At 35.4% G+C, this 26,751-nt stretch overlaps 1 long non-coding RNA gene across 1 annotated transcript; it reads right to left on the minus strand.

Moving 5' to 3' along the window:
- Positions 1–24,562, minus strand: LOC310908917. The gene is made up of 4 exons (XR_014589974.1): positions 24,473–24,562; positions 22,642–22,713; positions 13,448–13,523; positions 1–1,112 (listed from the first exon to the last, which is right to left on the minus strand). It is a non-coding gene; the product is annotated as an uncharacterized lncRNA (long non-coding RNA).
- Positions 24,563–26,751: the final 2,189 nt, after the last annotated feature.

Consider the following 26,751-nt stretch of genomic DNA (forward strand, 5'->3'; position numbering starts at 1 on the left):
AAAAATAAAATTTATTATTGTGTAACAGTGAACTCAGAAAGCCACAATAAAAGGACAGCCCCAATCCCAGCATCGGCACTGGGTGAACACAGGACAGGCTTCTATCACACCTATCTCCCCTCGTTCAAAAATCCTGCCACCATGAGTCAGTTTTTATACCCTTTTTTCCCTCAGACAGGATTTCTTTGTCACTTTGGCTTAAATCACATATTCATGTGTCTTCTTTTGGGACTTCTATTCTCCTGGATACCCTTCCGGTTTGGGACAAGGAGTTGATGAAGTTTCTGAGAAGCCAATATTGATATGATCAGTCTTGACAATCTTGGGCGTCCTGTCGTTGATGCACATCTGATCTCAATCATCGAGGTGTAACCTGGATTGATCACCTTTGATTGCCCATATCCGTAGCTGCACCTCCTTTTCTGTTGCAAATTCTGTGGATCCTCCTCAGAGCCACCTGTCCCCTTACAGATGTAAATCAACTTTCCCTGTAGCTGCTTGTGATTCCTTATTTTTATATTTCTTAATTCCCAGCACAAATTATTTTATACAGACATTCCCCATAACAAAAGGAAATCAGGTTTGATAAGCAGGACTTTCCTCTCATGAAGCTGTGCCGGCTGTGACCAATGACTGTGTTGTCATTCAGGTGTTCTTCAATACCTCCCAGAATAATCTTCTCCGTAACTTTGCCAGACTGAAGTGAGACTGACAGGCCTGCAGCCCAGGGTTCTTCTTGAAAATCAGGACAATGTTTACCAGTTTCCAGTCAGCTGGGACTTCTTTGAATTCCCTAGACTGCTTAAAAATCTTTTAAAGTTTTACAATGAAATCAGCATTGAAATCCCATCAGGCCCCATAGATTAGTAGAGTTCCAGCTGGAAGACCAGATCCTGCACAATTTCAGGGTCAACTGAGAGCTGATAATTCTCATAGCCATGGTCCTCCAGCTGAGGGCACTGAGACACTCTTGGTCCATCATCGATGTTGAAGATTGAGGTGAAGAACATGTTCAACACTTCTGCCTTGACCATGTCCCTCTTTGTGACCATCCTCATCCCATAATGGGCTGAGTCTCATTAGGTTACTCTTGGGTTTTCTTCTAACAGTTCCTGCTTGGAACATAGGTATATGCTACCTCTGAGAACAACAAGTTACGACTCTAATAGGTAAATCTAATAGTAAAATTTTAAGACCTTCAGAGTTAAGTACTCATTTGTGTTCTGAGACACTTGGCTTTATTTACAAAATGGGAATCAGGCATCTCAGAAAAGCACGATACTGTTAGGATAGAGTTAGGAGTCTCAGGACATCACTGTGGTTGTATGAGAGCAAAAGGGCAAATAATGGCCCCAGATTGGTACTGAATCTTTTTTTTTTTTTTTTTTTTTTTTTTTGCTAACAGTAGCAAATTACAAGCCTGAGAGGCTTAATAATCTGGTACTGATATCTAATAATTTTTTTTTCAAATTTGTTTCACTGAATACAGAAAGATACACATTTTATCAAAAAATATGTAGAAATAGCTGAATCACCTTTCAGTATGAGGAAACATTTTTAGAATCTACATCATCAAAGAAGGAATCAAAGAAGGAATGGAGATTAAAATTGCTCATTATTAAAGGCAATACTGTGTGAGAAAAAAGGGTCATAAGGCTCCTTGTTTCAGAACTGGTTTGAAGCACTTGGAAGCCATTGAGAAGATGTAGGTGCCTGAAATTTATTTTGTTTTATTCCTCTTGAATACATGTAAGGCCTTTCTCAAACCACGTTTATTTTTTTAATGATAATTAAAACCCCTTAAAACCATGACGTCTGTGCACTGTTTCTCATTAATGACAACACTGTGTTGTCTAAATGTCCAGACTGGGACAGGTTGTTCAAAGAAAACAAGAAATATAAAAAGCCACAGTAGGAAAAGGGTGAATATTCAAAACCAGAAAAGATACTGGCCCCATCTTGGCTCCTTGGCCCCTAAAAATCATGGAATTCAGAGTCCCCAAGGTGGAATATCTCCCTAAATCAACAGCAGAGGCATAGAGGATATCCTATAATCTTTATCTTGAGTCCTCACAGCACACCATACATGTCATGTTAATTAAATTTTAAGCATGATACCTGCTAGAACCAAAGGAACATATTCTAAGTGAAGTCCTAAGATTTAATTGATGGTAACATTAATGAACTAAAAGCAGTGAACAACTTTTCACAATCAAACTGTTATTATAAACAATCCATATCTACCCAATATATCACATTAATATCTTTATAGCGTAAACTAACAGTACAGAGCTGCAGATATGTGACTGCATATTCCTTGACAACAGCATCTGTCTAAACATCTGCAAGTACAGACCTAGCAAATATAAAAAATGAAAACCAGAAGTGTGGTTAGTAGTCAATAGGAAATTAAAAAAAAAATCAATGCTCAAATCAATACTTTTTATTCTAACATAATCTGTATTATTGAATATCAATGTAGACTTGCAGAAAGTAACCCAATGTCCTTCTTAATTATAAATACGAATTTACTTTTTTTCCCCTAAACTCCTACAGAATATTCTTAAGCAGCTTTTAAGCAAACTCTAAGTGCAGTGAAAACTCATGCAAAGACACTCCTTTTTTAACCTAAATCACTTGAAGAACACAGTAATTTAAATCACAATACAAGACCTACATGCAAATATAAGTATGTAAAGGAATCCTCAAATCACACAGGGTCAATGCAACCTGTCCTGCAATATCCCCATCCTTGAGGCTGACAAAGAGAGCAGTCAGAGGAAAAGAGTATGGATTTTCAGAAAATTTTCACAAGAGCACAAGGGATCAGACAGCTGACTAAAGTTAGAGCAGTCCTCAAACAACTTTTTATAGTATTTTACCTTTTGTCCAATGATAGAAACCTTCACTGATTACAAGATCATTTGGCTTTTTACTTGTCTCTTCTGGAAAAATGAACATCTGTGTAAGTCTAAGATTGATGATGAATATATTCCCTTCCATTATCAGAACTGGCTGAAAAAAGCATCTGATTAGCCTGCTCGGTTGGACGCTGAACTCTCTGTGAGAAGCATTAGTGGCCAGGAAAGTGGAGGTCTTTCCTGAGCTGTCTGCCAAGCAGAGAGTAAGCATTTAACTCCTCCAAACTGGAACCTTCTTCATTAAAAATTATAAAATTGAGAATCTAGTATTTTTCTCAACTGCAAGCTCTAACACAGAATGTGCTTTTCAGTCATACTTTTAATGTATGGCATAGTTCAGAGATGGATTTGAATCAAAGCAAAGAGAGATTGTAGTTGGTTTTAGACAGATGAACAAAGGGCAGGGCCCAGGACTTGTGTGCTTTCATGTAATGAACAGCACACTTTAATACAGTTTTACACCTGTGATTATTAAAATTATTGCATCATTCAACTAGCCAGAACTTCCCTGAGATTTCCTTTGGGACTCAGCCCTTTTTATATCCTCCATATTCATGCCTTCAGTGCAGTTTTGTGGTTTTAAGGAACAGTGTCAGCTTGTCCTTACACTCTGTATGCATTTCTGTTGTCTCTGCTTGGAGAGTAGAAGAATTAAATAACAAAACAGAATGGCTGAATAGTTTCAGTGCTACACCCTTCAAGCCATTTTGTTGTCTAAAAGAGATTTCTTGCAATCTAAGTATTTTTACAACTCACAAATCTAAAGAAGTTATGCAGGTGCTGCTAGCTGATAATTGTTTATAGAGACCTAACTAAAGGTGATATTTTACACCAACGAAATCCAGTTTAGCTTAGTATAGCTCAGATATTCCCAAAAGAAGAACATGTGGGCTGCTGAGAGATGATCTTATTTATGGCTTCTCCATTTCTCATCACAGACAGCACAGAAAGAGAGGCTGTAGTATAATGACTGCACAACAATTTGGAGTAGCACCACCTCTGAATACGTCTGTGTGTGATTGATACATGTAGTTCTTATTCACATCAAGCATGAGCAAAGTGGTTATTAATAATGCTTCAGTAAACAAGGATCACTGACACACGAAGTTTGTGTTTTATAGCACACATTAAAAATACATTTGTCTTGTACTGATAATTTTGAACCCATCATCATTTATCATTTCAATTAATTGATGTAAAAATAATAATTTTTTCATGAATTTTTAATAGCCCAATTGTATCAGTAAATAAAATAGTTGTTCATTTAAAATACTACAAAACTTCTGTAATTGAAATGACCATAAATCTGTTGACTTCAGAATTATAATTCATTTCAATATTTGTATATTTTATTTTTTTCATCTTGGATACCCTTGTTCTTTGCTTGTTTTTATATTTTATTTCATAGTCTGTTGCATGCTTACATTCTGGAATTACCCTTAAAAATTCCATACTGCAAAAATAATTCCTTTAGAGAGACATTGCACAGAGTGAGTCTGTCTCCTGCCAGAAGAAAACCTGGGTTCCCTGGTGTGGTGCTGGAATCAAAGTGAAGCTAGGTCATGTTTTTATAGCTGAGTGAATGCCTGTGTGCCTGGTTGTGTGGGTGGGTTTGCTGTTTCCTGCCTACACTACTGAAGGTCATTTCTCACTGCATAAAACTTCAATATTAGCCACTGTATAGGAACAATTTTTCATTTAGACAGTAAAAATTAAAGAAACAGAGATTTTCATTAGAAAAAAAAAATATTTGATATTAAGATTATTTCACCTGGAAATTTCCATATGCCTATTTTTAAAAATTTGAATAGGATCAGGTTATAAATTTAAATTAGAAATAAAATAAAAAGAGACTGGTTTTTCAGTTGAACCTTCCAAAGCTGACTCAGATAAAGAAAAGGAGGATTCCCCAATATTAGTTTGATTATTTAATTTTCTAGTCTATTTCCTGTGAATTGTGTATATATATCAAGCAATAAAGTATTTAGTATCAATATTACTGATCCCAATAAATATGAAAATTTACCTAATTTGAAAACTTGAGGAGATAAAGCAACAATTTAGATATATCTGCAAAACCATTTCTTTTCTTGTGGCAGAGGTGTTGTAGATATCTATTTTTGTATTCCACAGTAAAGTGGATTTCTGATTCTTTTGGGCAAAAATACTTCTTTTTAGCCACAAATATAAAAAGTTGTTGGGTTTTTTTTGCATGTGCATGAAGCCAAAGCTTCTACCAGATGTGAGAAAAGTGACTATATGGCAGTATGAGACTGAAGTTAGAGCAAAGAATTACACAATACTGCAAAATTACTGGCAGGAAGGAAAAATTACCTCCTAGGAGCTGGATGTCTCTGTAGCTTTACCCTCTTTTGACCTATTAGCCTCCCATTTGCCCAGGTGATGTAAAAACATGCATTCTATTGGATTTAGGTCTGTGCATAGTGTCTTGACTTAACGTACTGACAAGGCTTCTTGATGAAGATTTATTTTACTATGTGATAACTACCATATTTTTACCAATTTATTTATATTAGTACATTTAATATTTGCACATTAATACCACTTGAAAACAGAGATATTGTATTCTGATATTCTGCCTTTTATTTCACTTTTGACACAGGTGTATCATCCAACAACATCCACTGTGAATTTTTTTCCTGATATGGTCTTCACATCCTCCTGCCCTCCCTTTCTCTCATAGTATTAAGTTTTGTACCTGTCCTGGAAGCACAGATTGACAGGAAATTCTTCCAAATCCTGGTACTGCAGCACTGAGGATTTTTTTTCTTTTGGCACTGACCAGGGAACATGAGTTATAAATTCTGACAAGACAGACTTATGTTAAAGAGCCTTTTGAAGCATGGTACTGAGCTCCTAAAATAGAGTAGATCCAGTGCATTCATTTCTGAAAGAACACTTGCAGCAAATTAGTCACAAATTTCTTAGCCCATAGAGAGGTTTCTAAGTTAGCATCCTCACACCTGGGAGAGAAGGTTTGGAAACCCAATATTTAAACCATCAAATTAAAATTTTTCACTTGCAGGTCAGAAGAGCCCGACACCAGCAGCTTACTGAAATTTTGGTGTGAAAGAAATAGTCCTAAATATCAGCATTTTGTCGTCATCCAACTTAAATACAATAGGCTAGTCCTCAAGAATCTCTTCAGATCCCAGCTACTGTCACAGTCTGCAGTTTATATTACATTAAATATCTTATTTTATAATATAAATAACATGGAATAGAATATATATTTATATCTAGTACCATATACCATTAGAAAATTATAGATATTATTAGTTTCACTATATAATTGATAACATATATTATATGTGATGTAATAAAATAAGGAATATAATATATGTAATATAGAGTCTGTGGTGACATGGATTTATCTCCTCAGTCACTTTGGAAGAACGTTGATTTCAAATTTCTAAAAGAAAAGGATGTTGAAATCATCATTAGCCCTTCGCATTCACCTGCTCTACGTATTTCTTTTTCATTTGTCTTTTAGTAGTTTTATAAAAATAGAAATGCTCCTCATTTATGTTTGAAGGAAGCCCTACCAGTAACAATGATCCTCTTAACCAGAACCAAACCAACATCTGCCACCTACTATGGTTTTCAGTTCCCAGAGAAACAGCTTTTAAAGTGTAAAGTGCTCCATCAAGTATTGCTAAGCAAAGGCAAAAAATAAGAACCTGCCATCTTCCAGTCCAGTCTGTTTTCCAACCTTTCCAGATGTCAGTTTAGTATTTGTTGATACTGCTTGCTTAATTGAAATCCAATTCAATAGCTTTCAATGCAATTTCTAGCATTACATGGAAAGTTGAGGAATAATACACAAATGGAAGTTTAGAGGATAAGCCCTGGAGAACAGTAATGATAGAATGCCAGAGTGTTACTTTTATTAACCTCAAACTTACCAAGAACTTTAGCCATACACAGCAATAAATGAGATATTCTTGGTAGGCAGTGTCATTCATTGCATGACAAAGATCAAAGATTCAGAAAGAAGTCAGTCTGTTTTTGAGCCATCAAAACAATGACAACTGCAACAGCAATATTTTAAGGAGACCTAAAGCATGATTCACTTTATCATTTTTATACCTGAAATGGGATTGCTTGTACAGTCACATGCAGTGCTGCCACAAGTGTGAATATTTCACAACCTCTTTGTTTTCTAAGCTTGATTGCATTCAAGTGAGTGTTCCTTTGTGAGAAATTACTGGCTGATTTCCTGCCACTTCCTTCAATTCTAAACAAGGCAATTATTACTCCTGAAGAAGAAATAAAAGTTTATTTATGGTCTTTAGAGCCATGATATTCTCCCTAGTGGCATATTAAGTGACAGCCTGAAAGATTTTAGCAGAGTCATTTTAAGATTTCATTCTTTTGCGTATTTGTGAAAAAGGTGCTCTTGAAACCAATCTCTGAATACATCCTTGAGTCTTTGAAAGTATCATATCTCTGAGGGTGCATAAAAAAGAATTCAGAGTATTTAATATGAAAAAATGCCTGGCAGAATCTTACATAACACAAGCACAATACACAAATCCATTAAAGGATGAAATGGAACAAGTTCGATGCAAATCAAAGCACTTGGATAAGCCACAGCTAATCAAATAGAAATACAAATAGGTGCCGAAGTTTTAAACAAGATTAGGTTGATTGGAATGAGATCATTCCATATCATTCGGGAGCAGCAATTTTATGCAAGGTGAGCAAACATCTGTAATTTTCATCATTCTTTGCTTTTTTTAAAGTTTACTTGTGTGGGAGTTCAAATTTTTCTTTCTTATTATTGCTGCATTAAAGAGATTAAATATTACAAACTGGAAAACACTAAAATGATTTTAAATATAGTTTTCAATGTAGAAATGAAGATTTTTTTATTAGATATCAGGCTGGAAGAAGCCATTAATAAATGGAAAGACAATGCAGAACAATATTCAGTCATCATTGCTTTGTGATTGGATTAAGTTTTCTCATCTTTCTTGCTAAATCCTCTATTCAACATCACTCCTTTAAGTGGAAAATGAGCAAGAACAATTTGCTCTAAGGAAGTTAACCTGTCTTTCAGACATCTCTTCATTCTCCTGGCTTTGACTGCTCTGCTTACAGAAGGTGCTCTCAGCACTCCCTCAAGGATGTAGAAAGGTTCATTCCAAGCCTTTAAGTTTTCTGCACATTACAGAAAATTTCAATTTGAATAGAGGGTTAGCCTTCACAGTTTTTGGAAGTTAATCTATTTCTTACTGTGCTTGCCTAATCCCAAACACATTAAAAGCCAGTGACTTGCCTTGGTCAATGCACATGTGGATGGTACAATTAGTAGAACTGAATAAAACAAAATGCAACTCAGATGAAACAAGGTTTTTGTTTCCAAAAGTATATACGCTCCCATTTTAAATACCTTGTAATTCTGGTTGATAAAATAAAGCCGTCAGAAAATATGTGTCAAAAATACCACTGGGAAATGAGAATTACTTCTAGACTGCAAGTCAGTTGGGAAAATGGTTCAGCAGGCCCTACCAGACCTGAGTTATCTTCTTTTTTCTGTTATTGCCACAATTCATGCTACTGATAGACTCCTGTTTGGACATGAGTCTGGGTTTTTTTTCTCCACCTAAACTAAGATGACAGGGCTTGTTGGCCTGTGAGGGTAAATGGAGCACACTCTTGACTTAGCTCCTCAGGGGTAATCCTAGATGCTGCGCACTGTATATGGCCTTTTAGACAAGGATTAGGTGACATCTGTTAAGTTCTTAGCAATGTGGATCCTCCCTTGTTAGTGTAGATCTAAAAAATATTTCTTAGTTAAAAGGCAAAAAGTTCTCTTCTCCAAAGAGGTGTCTTTTGGGTAGCTGTTATTAACATCCTCAGCTGCCATCAGAACAGATGTTACAGAATTCTTAGATCTATGCATTTTGAAGCATAGCAATATGAGTAAAAAATACAGTCAGGCCTCCAAACCCTATTTATAAAGCCAAGAGAAAGACTGAGCTTGGTCCTTTGGCCTGACTGAATGAATGGGTCATGAGGGACAAGTGTCGGCAGTGAAAAAAGACACTGGAGTTTCCCAGGATCCCTAAACATCTCAAACACCAATTTTAATGTATTTGTCAAACCTTTGCCATTGTGGAAGTGTCAAATAAGATGACAAATATATATTTGACAATGACTTTGTCACCTCTTCTTCTAACTGCTGCTTACCAGCCTATTAAAAATTGCAACTCATTCCAAGGGTACCTCGATGAACTAAATTTTGTGTTCTAAATAGCTGATAAATATCTTGGGCATGACAAGTGGTTGATCATTATGAATTCACATGCCATTAATTGTAATATACTGATGAAGGGAATTCATCTTATGTTCATGCAGCTGTCATGTGTACTGCCAGGGGTGTTGTGCTCTAATTTAGTGCTAGTCAATGGGCATAATAAAGGTGTTACTCATCAAATCTTGAGCAGGCTATATTTTTGTATCCTGTACTGCAACCAAAGCACAAGGTAGATCTAAATAGCTTCACACTGACATTGATATGATATAATTTCTTGGCATCTCCAATATCTACGCATCATGAAGATAAACTGGCAGATCAGCTAGAATAAGTAATTAAATTGCATTTTGTTTTTAACAGAAACTGAATTTGGCTTACACTTTCACCTAAACTGAATCCATCTGCTTATTTTTATAGAATTAAAGTGGCTATAAGATGAATTGGTTTCATATCTTTAGTTTCTACAAGCTCCTAATATTTGCAAATTCTCTTGTGCTCCTAAGATACTCTGCCATCTTTTCAAATTGCAGTATACACAAAGATTTCTGAACTCTACTTAGAAATGAATTAATAATCTTAAAATAGCTCAGCAAGAGAGATAATAATAAATAAAAGTATGTTACATAATTCTCAAAATCCTGTCTTTCAGGCCCACCACAGAAGATGAGATTTGTGGCATGCACATAATGCACTAAATTCAAACTGTTTAATATTCAGGGGAAGAAAAATAAATTAATTTCAGGAGTCAGGAAGTCCCTGAAGTGTGGTGCCTCTGTTCTAAACCTGTGGTTCTGCTATATCACCATGTTGTGACTGATCATGAACAAAAGAGCTTTTTAAGGGCTGACAGTCTATAGGTGACTTGTAAAGTGCACACATGATGGAGCTCAAGAAATTAAGATAAATTAAGAAACTGACTAAATTCATGGATAATACACAGTCATCAACTCCAAAGAGAATATCAGATAAGTTTCAGCATGGTTTATGCCAATTACAGATATTTAAATTCTGTACAAACTTAATGGATGTATTAGTATTATCTATGAAAAATAAATCATGTGTTGTCAGAACAGAAAGCAGCTATAGATGACTAGACTGAAATGTAAAATGTCATCATTAAAACCATTTTGGACATTTCTGGCATAGGAAAAAAAGTATCCTGCATAGATTAGTTTTATTTGTTAATTTTTATGGAATAAACCTCTGAGGGAAAGACATTATCACATTTATGCTATTGCACAGCATTAAATATTTAAATGCAGTTTGGTATACATGGATACAGAGTGTATCCCCTGAGTGGGTCATAGGCAAGTTCCTAGTTTAGTCCAAAACAAAATACATTAGAAAATTAATAAAAAAGTTTGGAAATTAATTCTTGAGAGCCCTCAGCTCAAAAAGGAAAAAACCCCCAAAATGTACAGTATTTTAGTACAAGTTCTACAATGGTTTAAAAAAACTTGATCAGAACCTACCTCAATGCTTTGGTTAGAGTAAGGGCTCAGATGAAGACATAAATTGTGTCAACCCAACCAAAACTGGGAAGAATTGAAGTTTCTGCATCCATGGGAGCAATCAAAGCATCAAAAAAGCTTTTTCTTTTCTAGCACCATCCAACTGCTGAAGTACCTGTCAAAACTGATTGGATACCTCCTTTCATGCACAACACGAAAGTTTCTGCTAGGAGCCAGTGTACAAGCTGCCTGCTCTGGATTAGGCACCAGCCACTGGTGATGCCTGCTTCCCCAGAAACCCCTTTTCCAGGCATATCCATGGCTAACTCAGACTAGGAACAGTGAAACACCCAAATGCACAGTAGGCAAAAACCTGAGAATAATGGTCTGGGCACTACTTCTGATAGACCTTACCAGAGCTATGAGCTGAAGAGTTGAGTTTTGTTTCCATGTTAGCCTGTAGCTGAAGTTAGAAGGAAATAACTTCCAAATCTTTTCACAGATTACTGCTTGAACAACTAGGCTGCTGGCTTACACCCACAGTGAGCGCTCTTGAAATTGTGCTACTACACAGCTAAAAATGCACCTATCCTTGAGCCAAATTCAAGCAACCAAATAGCAGTAGAACTCCATAAGGCAAGAGTTATTTTTTTTTTCTCTGTGAGATTTTGACCTCGTTGCTGTCATTGTTTGCCCACGTGGAAAACAGGAACTCAAAATTAAATAGAAAGCAATCCTCCTAATTTCTCCCATTCACCTTTAATTTTTAGTTGTGGTTTGTGGGGGGGAGGGGGGGTTTCATTGGTTGTTTTTTAAAATAATAATGCTAAGGCACAGAGAGATTTATGTGGAATTGCTGAGACCAGAATCCTTTCTACATAGGAAGTTCTGAACACTCTCCAAATATTTATGGTTTATCACATTAGACACGGCCTCCTTTTCTGAAACCATTTCTTTTCCTCCTGAGATAGCAGAGATAGTTTCTAACAGTGCAGTCTGAAAGCAAAACAAAAAGCTAGTGCCCTCTGACCAGTGGAGATGGGAAAAAGGTCATCCTAATTAATGGTGTTACTCATTTGCCTAAAAGCAACTGGGAATTTAATTAGTTCTGTAACTTGTTAGTTTTGATGGATATCTGCCCTCTGCCACGGAGCAGCTGTTATCTCACCTCCAGCTGCTTCTTGCAGATCAGCATCTCCCAAGCTTTTCAGAGCCAGTCTCTCTGCTGCCTGCCTTGTGTTGCACCTCTGGCTCAGGTGCTGGATGCTGCTCCCTTCATCCCTGCGACCTCCTTGCTTGCTGCAGGTGTGTGCTGCTGCTTTGGTCTCCCCCAAAATGGTTCTTCCTCCCTCCTTTTCCCTTGACATTTAGTGCCGTGATGTTAACACACAGAACTGTGCCAACAAGCCCAGCAGAATCTAAATTGGGGTCAATCCAGTTTTTCACTCATCTCTGATGTAACCCCTCCTCATGGGTCAACAGCCTTAAATGTGCTGCTGCAAGAGTGGACACAGTAGATCTAAAGAGTTCAGCATCATCAGCTCAGGCAAAGTGATTTTTCTTGTGAAAAGAATGGGGGGGGGGGGGGGAATTATATTTAAATATCTATATTTAAAATAATAAATAATATGAGAAAGTGAATTTCTGGTCAATTTGAAACAGAAAATGGGTTTTATCTCACTGGCAGGAAATAAAAAATGTTTCAATTAAGTGCTTAATTCAGTCCAAAGGAAAGTTTTGACTTTTTTTGCCTGTGTAATCTTTTTAATGTATTTGGCTAAATTCAAAACAAACTATACTTAAATGGTTCAATTTGAAAATTTTTCAATTTTCAACAATTTTTGATCTTTCTCTTTTGAACCTATCAAATCTTCTAATTTTCTATTAGTTTTGGTACTCTTTAAAGCACACTTTTCAGAAAATAAATCATTCACAATAACGGTTTTGCCCAAGTCTCTCATTAAACATTTTATCTCCCTCTTTTTCCCCTAGCAGACTTGTAAAATTAGATGATCTTGCAAAAGAAACATTTTTTCTAACTGAATGTCCTACTAAGTTGAGCCATTGCTTTACGTTTCCATTAACTATGTCTTTCTCTATAAGAAAGGGGTGGAATTATAACAAAAGGATTGTAATAATATTTATATTTCTGTAAATGTAATAAATGTAAGATATTTAATCCACTACTAAACAAGTCTGTGCTTTCTGATCCAGCACTGGATATTGTAATTGTTATATTATTATATTATTTGTTATTATGAATAACATTAAATTTGGGGTTAATTTGGTTACATGTTCAATATTTTTCATACAATGCTCTTGGGCATAGCAAAACTTGCTTAAGAATAAAAGAGAATCTTCTCTTAGGACTATTTCTAATATGAAAAAACTTTTCCTTCTTGGATTTTTTAATGATTCTAAACTTGCCCTTGTCATCCACAGAAGAGAGAAAGAAAGCATTTTTAGATTTTTTACTGGATGGACTCCTTTGTGACTGTGCTCACGAAGTCATTTTTCACAGATTATACCAGACCACATACTAATAACATATGCATACTCACTAGCAGCTTGTCTGGAACAAATGATAATTTTGACACTCTCTAATGCATCACTTTCATTGTGTTTAAGGATTTATTATCTTGGAAATGGGCATGGGCACTGTAGGGCAATCACATTTTAGAGACTTTCAGTAATTTTCTGAAATCTCTTACTTAATCAGCATTTCGGTTCTTTAGCAGTTAAAGTGATCCTCAAAGATAAATATACAGAAAAGCCAACCAGCTATATCTGACCTTTTTGGTTCACATTTTTTGCTGAATCCTTTTCAGACAATTTCTTTGTAGGCTTGAGTGCATTTCCACATCTCACCTGCAAAAAGTAGAAATTCATGAAAATCCTAAAGTTGACAACATTGCCAACTGTGACCCAAAAATAAAATTTTGGAGAGTAGTGAAATACTGACTTCAAGTGGCAAAGGTGTTGCTTTCATTCATTTAAATACTTTACATTTAGCCTCAGCATATTTTTATGGTTCTTTAACTAAACTAATTGCTTCTCAATTTCTTCTAAGCTCTAGTAAGTTTCAGGTTGGCGAAATCTTACCGTTGTTTTAAATTGCATCAGAAGAAACAAAACATTAATTTTCCCCTGCATTTTCGGTGCTCTATTTAAAATGTACAGTTTATGAGGTAATGTTTCAGGGCTGGATCAAACCTCTCTGAAACAGTAGGTTGGCATATTTTCACACAGTACAAAGCTCCTCAGTGTTTTTGGACAGCCGTCTCTGTGCAGGTGCTGTTTGAGCAGGAACACACACAGCACAGTCAGAGGGGGTAGAATTGCAGGGCTGTGTCACAGAGCAGAGGTACTGCTCCCCTCCAGCTCCAGAAACGTACCCACGTCAAACTTCTGGAGTATCTCACTCCCCTCTTTAGTTAACTGTTTGTAGTTATTGAGCCCAGGAGTATGCCAAGAGGATCTACCACAAAAGACCAGGAAAACAGTGCAGTCTGATCAAGAATTTACATGTAACTCACAGGAAAATAATCTAGAGGGAGGACTCTCAGTTTCAGCGATCATTGAAGATATATATATGGAGACAGAAACCCTTTTTTTTGTCTGATTACCTTGAAGCTCAAGAACTAATTTTTTTCACTCATAAATCCATAGAATTCTAGTGTGGTATCAGAATGATTATTTTTCTTCTTCCCTCCCTCTGCCCCCAATTTTATAAACACTGAAATAATTTTCAGAACCCAAATAGTAACTTTTTACCAGCCTAAAATGGACTAACACTATTTCTTCTTATAACTTTCAAAATCAGGTTTCACCAAGTAAAAAGAGTTCTGGACACTGAAAATATAGATCTTAGTATAAAATTTGTTCTCAGACAAAACGTCCAACATAGTTAAGAACTGGAAATCTGTAATTAAGTCTCACAGACTGCAAAAGCCTCTGAGTAGGCTTAATGTTTTTCACCAAAACAGCAGTCAAGTTTGCAAGTGTGAGAATCTTCTAGATAATGCTATGGCACTAGCAAGAGGTAAAAAAAAAAACTCCTGTAAGACCTGGCTGTGAAACAGCCTTTGAAACAAAGTACTATGTAGTTATAAACATGTGTAATGATTTCAAACCTAAAACCCTGAAATGCAGCAGTTTTGAAAACTTTCCAGAATGATTTCAGATCTTTGAGATTTCTCTCCCTGCTCTCAGTTCTCCTTCTCTGTTCTGGTACTTTGTCCTGATCTCAGGTGCAAGCAGCAACAAAAGGAAGGTAACTTTCTGCTTATACAGAGAATGAGAGATATCAGGGTGGCATTTTTACTTGTTCCATTTTAGGAGAAACCTTTGGTACAACTTCGACCTGTCCACATGTCAATGAAAAATGACAGCAAGGAATTGACAAGTTCTACTGGTGTCATTGAAAATTGAAATACTTCTATATTTAAATTCATTTAGGCCTTTCATGGCTACCTCCATTGCATTAAACTAGCTCGCAAATTTTATGTAACAAAATTTTCTATTTTTCTCTTCTGGACTTAAAATATGACAAATACAAAGCTCTGATACTATTATAATTTGTATTAATGGAATTTTTTGGAGTGAAACTCTTTCCATGTATCTCATGTAAATATGTACTATTAAAAAGTAGCCACATCACTAACAATCAGATAACAAAGTGAATATTCTGCTTAAAATAAAAACTAAACCTTTCAAAAAACTGAAATATGAAAACAGAATTAAACACAAAGGAGAAGAAAACTTGGTCCCAAAACAGTAGACATTTTTCAGAATTAGTTTCTATGTGAATGAGTATGCACATATATGTTTGTAAATTTTTATCATGCATCCTATACTTCTAATTTAAGAAGCATTAGCAAACCCAGAGAAATTTTTTTTTCTGAGTAAACATTAACATGGTTATTTTATTTAATTTCTCTTTTCCTGTCACTGCTGCTTCATGTGTATGTCCATAAACTCACCTGCAATATTTGACACCACTGATTTCCAATTATTTTGTAAGAATCATTTTATATTGTTTTATAAGAACAAATACACGTCTTAAAAAAATCATTAGATTAATCTAGTCCAAGAATTTAAAAGTTAGGACAGAGGTAGAGAGAACAAAGGATATCTTTCATACTCTGATGTCAATGCATTTTTTGCATTAATATATTGAGGTTTGTGAGTAATCTTGAGGCTTCCTACATTTACAAAGATTCACTCACTGAAATGTGGAATGCTTTGAAATTTCAAATACAAGGTCTCACCTCACTTCCAATTCAACATACTATTTATTTAAGCATACGGAAAGGTTGTTGGTTGTGTGGTAATGTTGGGGAATTTTTTGTTCAGGTGAACATTATGACAATGTATAACAGCAGCAGATTTCACTCTAAAGAACTCCCTTTTGTATATATATATATATGTTACTTCCAGGTGTGAAAAAACACGTATTATACAACAGCCTGGTCTAACATAGTGCTTTATTTGAATGAAGACCCCTCACATCCAACTGAAAAGACATTACATTAATTTAACTGTGTATGCTGACACTTAATGTGTACAAATGCTGAAACTGTAATGAGAAATTAAATTTCTTACGTGACACAGTGGCAGCTTTGAAAATGAAGAAATAAAATACTAAATAGTGAAAAATAACCACCTTCTTAGAGAAACAACAGAGAATGTGGTTGGCCTAATTACACAAAATTTTCAGTGTAATGACAGCAATTACAATGTGAGTTTCCCTCATTTTCATTTGTAACACTAGGACATTGTGACTTTCTAAAAATTTTTCATTCTTTGTCTACACACAGTTTCTACAAGAGTTCAAAAATGTTTCTTCTAGACAACATCCACCCGCAAAAGCATACAAATAATGATCAGCAATATTGTTCAAAATCACCATTCTGAGAAGCTAGAGGAATTTGGAAGAGTTATTTTTTTTCCCTACATAAGTGTGTTAGCCTCAAATAAATTAGACAGAGACAATTAGGTAACAGAAAGGGCATAAAAGCCCTTAGGAAAGGAGCAATAAATTAATGTCTAAAATTTTAAATACTTAGCTTATATTAAAGCTGTAAGAGCATGTGAGAAGAACTCTCACTTTTTTCTTTATTTTCTCTGCTCCCAAATCCTAACACAGACTACTCCATGTATGATTAAAAATATACATGGCATACCCATTTTTTTTTAGTTATATTGAGGCAGAATCTTCCTTTTAATAAATATGGTGGATCAAAGAGTGTATGTCTCCAGAACTGTCTGTTTTCTAACTGATTATGGGATGTTTCCTGTTGGAAAGGTGAACATTGACAGTGATCTCACCAAGTATCACCTTACGATTCTGTATTGGTTAAAAATTTTTGTTTGTGACAATCACATCTGAGCTTTAGAAAGACATATGGATTTGACAGGATTGTTTTGACTGTAATACATAAGCCTGTTCTGTTCATGGAAATTTCAAAAAGCACCTTACCCACTGCAGTCTGGGTTCTATTCTATTTCACATGTCAAAGGGCTAAAAGAAGAATGTCAAGCTTGACAGTGAAATGTGTGCTTTGCCTAACATAAAGAATGTCTTTCCTGCAAAGATAGAAAGTAATTCATAATTGAACTTCAGGAAACCAGCTAATGTGCTAAACTGGGCTTTCATGGAGCTTTAATTTCCAAAGCAACTAAATGGAGAAAGGAAAACCTTTCACTGAGATAACATTTACAGGAAATAATGTATTTGTTAATTCCTTTATATAGCAGGAATTCTGATACTTGATATTAAGGTCACTACTGAGAGTTATAAAACACTTCTGAAAAGTTTAGATTTAGACATGGCATTTATATTCAAGCTACATGAGATATGTATTGAATTTAATGAAATGTTTGACAATCAGCATTCATCAGTATCTGACAGTAAAATTTGTACTATATGAGATTTTAATGTAGCCTTAGTTCATACAGAATGAATGCCAACTACACTGTAATTGTTAGCTAGGAAAAGAAAATCCTAACAGAATAGTGTCAAAACCAGTGATGTTAGAAACTTAAAACACTGTAACTATTGCAATTATGAAAGCTACACTTGCAAAAGAAATGCTATGATATGCTCAGAAAACATTACATTTGCAAGTATACTATTTTTTTTTTCTTTAAATTTCTAAAAATATGTTCTTGTGACAACACTATCTGTTAGTTTTTTTCTCCTGGAAGAGGCTCTTCTCTCTCTCCTTATTTTTATTTGTGAGATATTTATACAAAGCAGTAATTTTCTCTCTTAGCTTTTATTTTATACTTATTTGTTGCTTAAAAACAGAATTGAGGTATTATTTGGTAGATTGTAACAGCATCAGCTAAAAATGCACCTGTCACTGAAAGTTTCATTTCCTTTTTATTTGTGAATGGATAAATTTATCATATATATACTATTTCTTGACCTAAGCAATAAACAACTGGAAGGAAGGACTTAAATTGGCCAGACTCTGGAAAAAAAAAAATATAGGCATTTTACTGTAATTGACTGTGCTACTGAGATTAGAATTGTTGAAACCAGAATTTAAGCCTTCATTTATCAGACAAAAAGCTAGTGAGATGAAAAGGAACTAAGTAATTACCTCAGCAATTTATCTGTCAAACCTTTCACAATTCTTCAACAAGGGTTTACTGAACAGAGACTCCAACACACAGCAAAGAATATGAAGAAGTGATGCTCATTTTGGTGGACCTGCATTTAACAGAACTGTGTTTTTTAGACTGTCATTCCATATTTAGTTTTCTCCTTTATCCTGTATTGTCCCCAAACATGTAATCAAAATAGACTTAGATACCACATGAATTACAAGTCACTCTAAAACCATTGAGATTATCACTAGCAATCAATGCTGCAGTATAACAACAGCTTAGCAAACTTCTGACCTGTATTTATCCTAAGCAGTTCAAAACTATAACTGAGAAGCAAAAATCAAAGGAAACTAGGGTAAAAGATTCAGGGACATCTTAATAATAATTATTGAAAGGAGTCTGAAATTTAACTAAATTTTTTTAAAAATATATAATATATAATTAGGTGGAATCAGAATCCATGCTAATCAGAAATTTACCTCTGAACTAGAAAGACTACTTGAGTAGATGTTTAAAAGTTCATTTTGCAGGTTACTAAAAGATTACTACAGATACAGTGAGGAACTTGGTCCTTCAGATGAGATGTCAGATGATATCAAAGCACCCAAGTCCCAAATTGTGACCTATAAATCCAATTATTTGAATATTACCATAAAACAAATTACAATTACAGAAAGTAAACTGATATATTGTATGCATTGGACTTTTGAATCTATTTTCATCCTGTGAGCTGAAATGTTATAAAAAATTATTGGTGATACGATAATTTATAGTAACATTTACATGTGAAATTACCATGCACAAATGCTTTGTTGTTCTCCTGAATTAATATCAGGCAGGTCAGAGCATTTGCTAGCAACTAGAGTAAAACATTAGTGACTTTGAAACTAGAAGTTTAAAAATGACAGTGACTCAGTGAAATCTGATACAATGCATTGCAGCAAAGAGACAGGACACAGATTTGGCCAGAACTCAGCTTTGCCAGTCAGCTAATAAAATATAAGTCACTGTCCCAAGTACTGGACACTCCCTATGTCTCCTTAGTATACAATGCTTCAGCAGTTGGCCATTACTTACTATCAACTAGCTTTTCAAGTATGGAAAATAAAACTGATTTTTAGTATCCATCTTTACAATGACACCTGAAAAATTCAGGGCTCTTTGAAACTTTTTTTTTTTTTTTTTTTTTTTTTTTTTTTTTTTTTTTTTTTTTAAATATATAAAGCAATGAAAGTGATAGATGTAAGGCTCCAGCAGATGGTCTGGATCATGACTATATAGCCTAAGATCAGAAGAGCATTTATGCTCCAGTACTTTCCAACATTTTTATCTTAACATTTCACAGAGGTCAGACTCTGGGGAAACCAATTTGTCTGTCTTGGAGGTCTCAGACAGATTGCCTTTTGAAAATCAATCTTATCCTTTACTTCTCTTGCTTATTCCCACACCATATGCTGTCACACTTCTCTGCACAGCCACGCAAGCAAGGAAAGGCTGTAACTTGAGTCTATTTTTCTGGAGCTGAGAAAGATAGACAGAATGACCTACCTGCAGACCAAATAGAGTACCAAAAAGTGAATTATGGTCAGACTGAAAAATTGTCTACGGGTTTTCTTCCCTTTCTATCATTTTTCAGGTGCATACTACAAAGGGCTGTGGTGTCAGAGGGTTAGCCTGGCTGTTGGAACAGCAGAGGAACATTATTACATATTTATAATTTTTGAGATAAAAGAGTTATACATTAACAGAGAATAGCACACTTATAGTACTTTGCTACTATATTTCTGACAGGCAGAGGATGGCTAAAAAGGTTCTATATAAACATTTAAGTTGTGTTTTTAAACAACTTTGCATATTTTAATCGTAGGCATTGTAAGTCTTAAGGCATGAAATATATGTAAGTTGTTCTGGACAAAGCACTGGATCATCATAAATGGGAGACAAAATAATTATTTTATTGGACTTTGAATGACTTTGTAACAGTAACTCAGGATAAAATTTTAATTCAGTTCATATTTTTTAATAGATATTTGTTAATTTTGTTTTAACCGTAGAAGAGTTGTGTTACAGTTTTAAAGAGTATTTGTTAATTTTATGATAAAGAAGGTTATAAAGTCTTCATCAAGACTCAAAGATTTATTCTATTATGGCAATCCATTTTTGTTTGCTCTGAAGCTACATTGGCAAAGTTGGTATATAACTGTTAAGAATTTCTACATCTAATAACCAATATAATTACATAATTATTTTTCCCAGATTTGAATTCATGATTTCTTTAAATATATTATTCCTTTTTGCAGTTCCATGTAACATGTCAGGAGCCCACTCATATTTTGGTGGTAAGAACGAGTTATTTCTCTGCATGGTAAATGTGTAAAAAGATAGGTCTCTCCGTTCATTGCAGGAAATCACTGACCTGTTGTGTTAATGGCCTCTATGAGATAAAGTCAATCCTTCCACTGTTATCAGTTTTGAACAAAAAGTAAGATGTGCTATGCTGAGGCAATTCTTGAAATACACAGTGTTTGCTAAGTGATTTGGAGTCTGACCTGTGTACACAAGAGACTGTAGGAATATGTAGCTCAGCCTGAGACTCTGATGCTCTAGGACACACATCTCTTGAGGAGACTTCTCAACATCCCTCTGGTCTGTCTGCGCCTGTCTTCACAACTCTTCAGACTGACAGTACAGCAACTCCTCTGCACTGCCTTCACTAGGTGTTTTATTTGTGTATATGATGTAACATGGGTTTCTACAGCTGAGCTGCAATCATCTCCTACATTAGCAATAATTTAGTAACTTCAGCAGTTTCTCTTTTGAATAAAGTATTTTTTTCAAAAGCCTTATTATTCCTCGTTTTAGTGAGCTCATGTCTGAGAGCTCATCACATATTCCCCAAGGAAGCTCTTCTGTAGGAGTAGATATTTGTTTCTTTTTCTGTTGACTAGTGAGATTTTTCTAATATTTTCCTACCAATATTTGATCAAGTAATCATAACAAGCAAAACTAATTTATGAGCATGATTCTCAATGTACCTGGTCCAGAAAAGCTCCAGAAATATGGAGATAAAACAAATTGCTAGGAATAATTTTCTATCTGGGAAAATACAAGAGGATTCTGCTGTGCTCAAAGATTGACAATCCTTCTGTCAGGTATTTTGGAGGGGGAAAAAAAAGTCATCAAGAAAAACATTTACATACTCTACTTTATATAAAGTACTTCTATCAAGAGGATTTTCTTTGAAAGTGGAAAAGATTGATCCTCAAGGAAATTTTAATTCTATTATAAAGAAAACATTTTACTTGGTTCCTAATTTTGGAAATAATGATAGCAGTAATTAGGGTAATAAATCCATGTAATTTATTTCTAAGTAAAATTATGATGTTTACTCTCCAAGCTAATTTTTCTTTTGAGACAAGAATGGTTTTGAGTATTTCATCCTACAGAACAACAACTTAATTTGAGTTGGATGTAATAGAAGACTCAGGCACCTGGACCCTCCAACTTGTAAAGGGCTGCAGATATAAATATTTTCTGTAAAGAATGCAACAAATCCTGATGCTGTTGAGTTCAGGGTAACAACCCACACATACTCTGTGGTGGTGTTCACAGACAAGATATTTCCCACCCACAGATCACTACATTAGTTATTTTCCAAGAATTCAAAGTGTGAATACAGTGGAAGGAGAAGGCCTTAGGATCTTCTGTCCAGCTATTATGAATATTACTGTAACAAGAACCTTATAGAACACATACACTCAAAATATTTCTCCAAATCCAACTGTTATCCTCAAAATAATTTTATTGTATTTCAGCTGACTACTGACAGAGACTATGAGGTTTTACTTTTCCTTCAAGGATTTTATTAGGTACTTAATGCTTTTACCTGGCACTCCCTATCTGCTACTGGAACAGGCTCTATGGTCAGTATCATTCCATCCATGAAACACCTTGTGAGGAACATGGCTCCTTGTCTTGCCACTTTTCCTCACTTGAAGGAAAAAGCCTTTTGTCTCTCTGAGTCTCATTTGTATGCTCTCAAAAAATTTGAAGGGTTTTCTATTTAAAAAAATGTTTACTCTCCTCATATTAAAAATTATCTGTGTTTCTTTCGGAGTTGTGGAGGCCAAGCAAGAAATGAGAAATGAGAATTGGGATAAATTGCTCTTTTTGCTCCAAGGGCCTAGAGTAAGGAGCATGTAATTCAAACTGATTGAGGTACTGAAGTTGAAGTTGAACCTGGTGTAATTAAGAGCAAAACTTGGATCATCACATCTGAGAAAGCTCCACTTTTTTACGTGAGGTATGTGCAGAAAAACGGACATAATTGTCTGCAATGAACTGAAATGTGACAAATTTACTGTTATACCTTTGCCTACTTCTTTATTTTCTTTTCTTGAGTTTGGTTTTCTCCATATTATGGGTTATTCCTTGAACATATCTGTAAGAAAAATGACATAGACACCTTTATATATCAAATAGTTAATTTCTCTTATTCAGGGAAATACAGACAGTAATTTATATAATGTTACATTTAATTAATAGAAACTAGTGCAACTTAGAGCACATGTATAGTATATACATTTACAAAAATAATTTGTATTTAAAAATAAGTACTACTGAGAATTATTGCTGAAGAACAATTAGTTGGCCACAAGTGGTTACTCTACAATTACTTGTTACTCTTTACCCCTAGCTGCACCACATAAACATATTTAAAAATATTTTTTAGAGGTTAAAACCCTCATCATGTTACTTCCTTTGAAATTCAGCTCTTTTCCTACCAGCTTTGATTTTCAGACAGTTTAAAAATCTTTCATTTGCACACCCCAAAGATTTTAATGGCAAAAATCTTTGGAGAAATACTAGGTGAAGGAAAAACTCTGCAGGCGATGACAGGAGAAGACAGACACAGCCCAGTGTGGTAGCACTGTGTCTCCACCACCTCCTTCTGCATGGCCATGGTGTGGGGGTGTTTGCTGTGGAGACAGGATTGGGCTGCAGTTGGGGATGCTGGGAGGAGGGATGGGCTTCTGTTGTCCCAAGTCAACATCCAAGTCAAGGCAAAATGGCTCTTGGTGCTTCTCTCAGCTATCTTTTACTTTCAAAGAGACTTTTCAAGCAGAATATAGCCAATTCAAGAGTGCAGTGCAATTATTTATTGGCTGATACAAATTATATGTCCAGGATTAAGGAGTTACAGAATTAGGTGTTAATATTCTCACAACCTTAATGAAATATTCAGTGCATCTTCCCTGGCCTGGCAGTCATCAGTCATCAGACCAGAGAGGATTGGTCTCTATTGCCCCTTCAAATGGGCTGAGTTTTCAACTAATTTTATCCTCTATTCCTCGAATTTTATATACTTCAAGAAAGTGTTTTCCTCATTTAATCCCCTCCTGCTAACTACTGCAGTTAGAAAAATTTAAGTTCTGTGTGTTTGTTTTCTTATCTTGCACAGTTTTAGCACACACATTCAAGTCAATTTTCTCAGTGAAACCAAGTCAAAGTTCCAGAGGTGTGCTGCACCAACCTAGACCTGGCAACACAGACTGAATGCCTCCACTGTCCAATTATCCTACTTTTTTCCAAGTTAAAACCTACCATTTGCCCCTAAATTTTGACTTGTTAATGTTCCTGCTGGGCTAGTAGATGTTGTTTCTCATCCTATATTCAAAACCTTTTTACTCAAAGGCAAAATTTGCAGGGATCGAGGAACAGGAGGAGGGTGTGTTGAAAAGATCACAGCTGGCAAGATTTCTCCTTATTTTGCATATAGCTTGTGAACTCTGTATCCCAGGGCCCAGGTTGTGTCTGTTTCGTGACACACAGAGGACAAACAGCCAACAGCAGGTCAGACAAGGAAAGCTCCACTTTATTTTCTGACTCCATCAATTTCTATACACTTTGTACAAAAGCCAAGGATTGGCTAGAGAGATTACCACCTCATGGACCTCGTTGGTCACCATTACCATCAATCACATTCTCCTCCCAGAGGAGAAGTATGTAAACACATAGATAAATTCTAAAAATACATACAGTTTACATGAAGCTGTGTGAGAACCTCGCTCTAAAGGTTCAAAGACTGAAAAGCAAGAAAATTCCAGGCAACAACAGGTAATGGATCTGATCCCCCAAAAATGACTGGTTTCATCATATTCTGAAGTAGACCAGGAAGAATAATTGGTTGATCAAGTGACCTGTCCAGCTTTGTCCTACTTCACCATGAGGAGAGCTGCTTCCATCCAAAGTGTTTAGATTTTTGGTTTTCCCTGATTGAAGGGGATACTGCCTCCCACATATTCCTTGTAAGCACTTTCAGGAGTGCCCGGGGGCAGTCGTTCCCTGTCAGGGAACCCAGACATTCTCTCAGAGAGAGAAGAAAGCATCTTGAACAAAAAGTGGTGCAGAATAAAAGGGAGTATGAAAAAGCAGAAGGTACTCTTTTGTATTCCAACACTCTTGCACTCAACCATGCAATTTTATAAATTCCTCCATCTCAGAACTAAGCCAAATTTGCCTCGTTAACCAAAAGTTATTTTTCCTTAAAATGCTTCACTTAGGGTTGTACTTATTCCATAACCACTGCAAGAAATTTCATCACTGAATTTATTTAAATATTTGAAAAGATAATTCATTGGTACATAGATATGAATAGGATCAAAAAACAAAAGCTAATATATCTTCTGTCAATTTTATATCAATAATTTTTTTTCTTTAATATACAGTTTTGTTTTTTGTTTTTAGGTGTGTTTTCTTTTTTATATAATCTCACCTTTCTTTTTCAGGCTGGCAATTTTTCAATGACTTAAAGGAAGAGCATGAAATATCTTATAGGTCTCTATGGCACCTATTTCACTTCCTATTCACTAAGAAAAAAAAAAACCAATATTGAGAACTGACTTTTTAACACTGATTGTTTTAAAGAAACAAAAAATTCACTTCCCAAAATCTCATATAGAACCTTTTATTTTGAGGGACCTGTAGCACTTAGACTTGTAAGTAATCTTTTTTCAATAGGTTCATAGTTTTACTTAAGTTCTTTCAGTTTTTCATTATGTACATATGGATAGAGAAAAAGAAAAAAAATTGTGGCGTGTTTAATGTTTAAAACATATATTTTCTTATAAATTTTGCACAGCTTATTAAGGAAATTCAGTCTTTATCGCAACATATTTTTCCAACTAATTCTGCTAGGATAGCTTCTTCAAAACAAAGTGGGAACAATTTCAGTTATTATCTTCAAATACTATTTCTAAATATGTATCTTCCCATAAGACAGAAATTGGATTAAATTAATCCATCTTAAATAGATGTTATGATAATTCAGAATCTGTCACTGTGGCTTGTGACTTCCAATTTGAGCTCTAATGCTGTTCCCTTAAGTCATATAACTCTTTTCCTGTTTTCCACCTTGTTTATCTTGCATTTAGAAGGCAAGGCTATCACAGGCTGACATCAAAAACAATTATGAACTGAAAAGATCTGACTGTAGAGTGCGCATCTTACCTTCAAAATAAAACCTATTTTCACCCTTTGGGAAAGTAAAGATGGAAGAAGAGAACAGGTGCTTTGGAAAAACACAGGATCTGAAAAACAAAGTAGGTTTGATTAACTTTAAACAGACAGCAGCTCACACAGGCTTGTGCAAGCTGATAACAAGAGAGTGATCAGTATAAGCACAGCTAACCCCAGGTCAGCTGCTCACAACTTTACAGAGTTTGCTGAGATATGCTGCTATTACTAGCATTATTGGATGACTGGTGGCATCCAAGCTAGCTAGCCCAAAATTACATTGCGTATTTCTGTGAGCTGAAGTCATAATGGACAAACAGATCAGATAAAAGAAGGCTACAGATTTTTGTAGGAAAAGGCCCTTTCTAACTGAGCAACGATAGAAAGCTGGGTGTTTTCAAAATATATCTATTCCAAAATCCCCTACACCAGCTGGAGGTGTTCTGTGGGGGAAGCATTGGAAGATGGATTGAACAAACTTTGGCTTGGGGACTCTCTGAAGAAACAAGCAAACTGATGGAACAGTTTTAGGGCAGGAACTGGAAAAAGAAATGACAAAAGACTGTATAGATACATGAAGAAGATCCTGGGCTTTTGTGAAAGTGACAGCTGTCTGGAGAAGGTTCAGGCAAGAGTGACATGTGACAAGTTTGACCCTTTGCTATTCCTAAGCAAGGACCCAGTTATGCAACTGCAGTGCATTTGGGCCAATGTTTCAAGCTGGCATGGAAAAGTTTATGTAGCAGGGAGAGGACAGAGGACCTGTGCTGGAGCAGTTCTTGAAGAAGTGCAGCCTTTGAGAAGGATCTACTGGAGAAACTTGTCAAAGACCGTATCCCATGGGGGAGACCTCACAGTGAAGCAGGAGAACAGTGTGAAGAGTAAGAAGCAGCAGAGATGAAGCATTATGAACTGACTAGAAATGCTCATCCCTGAGCCACTCAGAGAGGAGAAAGTAAAAGAA

Source organism: Zosterops lateralis (assembly GCF_965231275.1).
Source record: "Zosterops lateralis genome assembly, chromosome: 4".
Lineage (NCBI taxonomy): Eukaryota > Metazoa > Chordata > Aves > Passeriformes > Zosteropidae > Zosterops > Zosterops lateralis.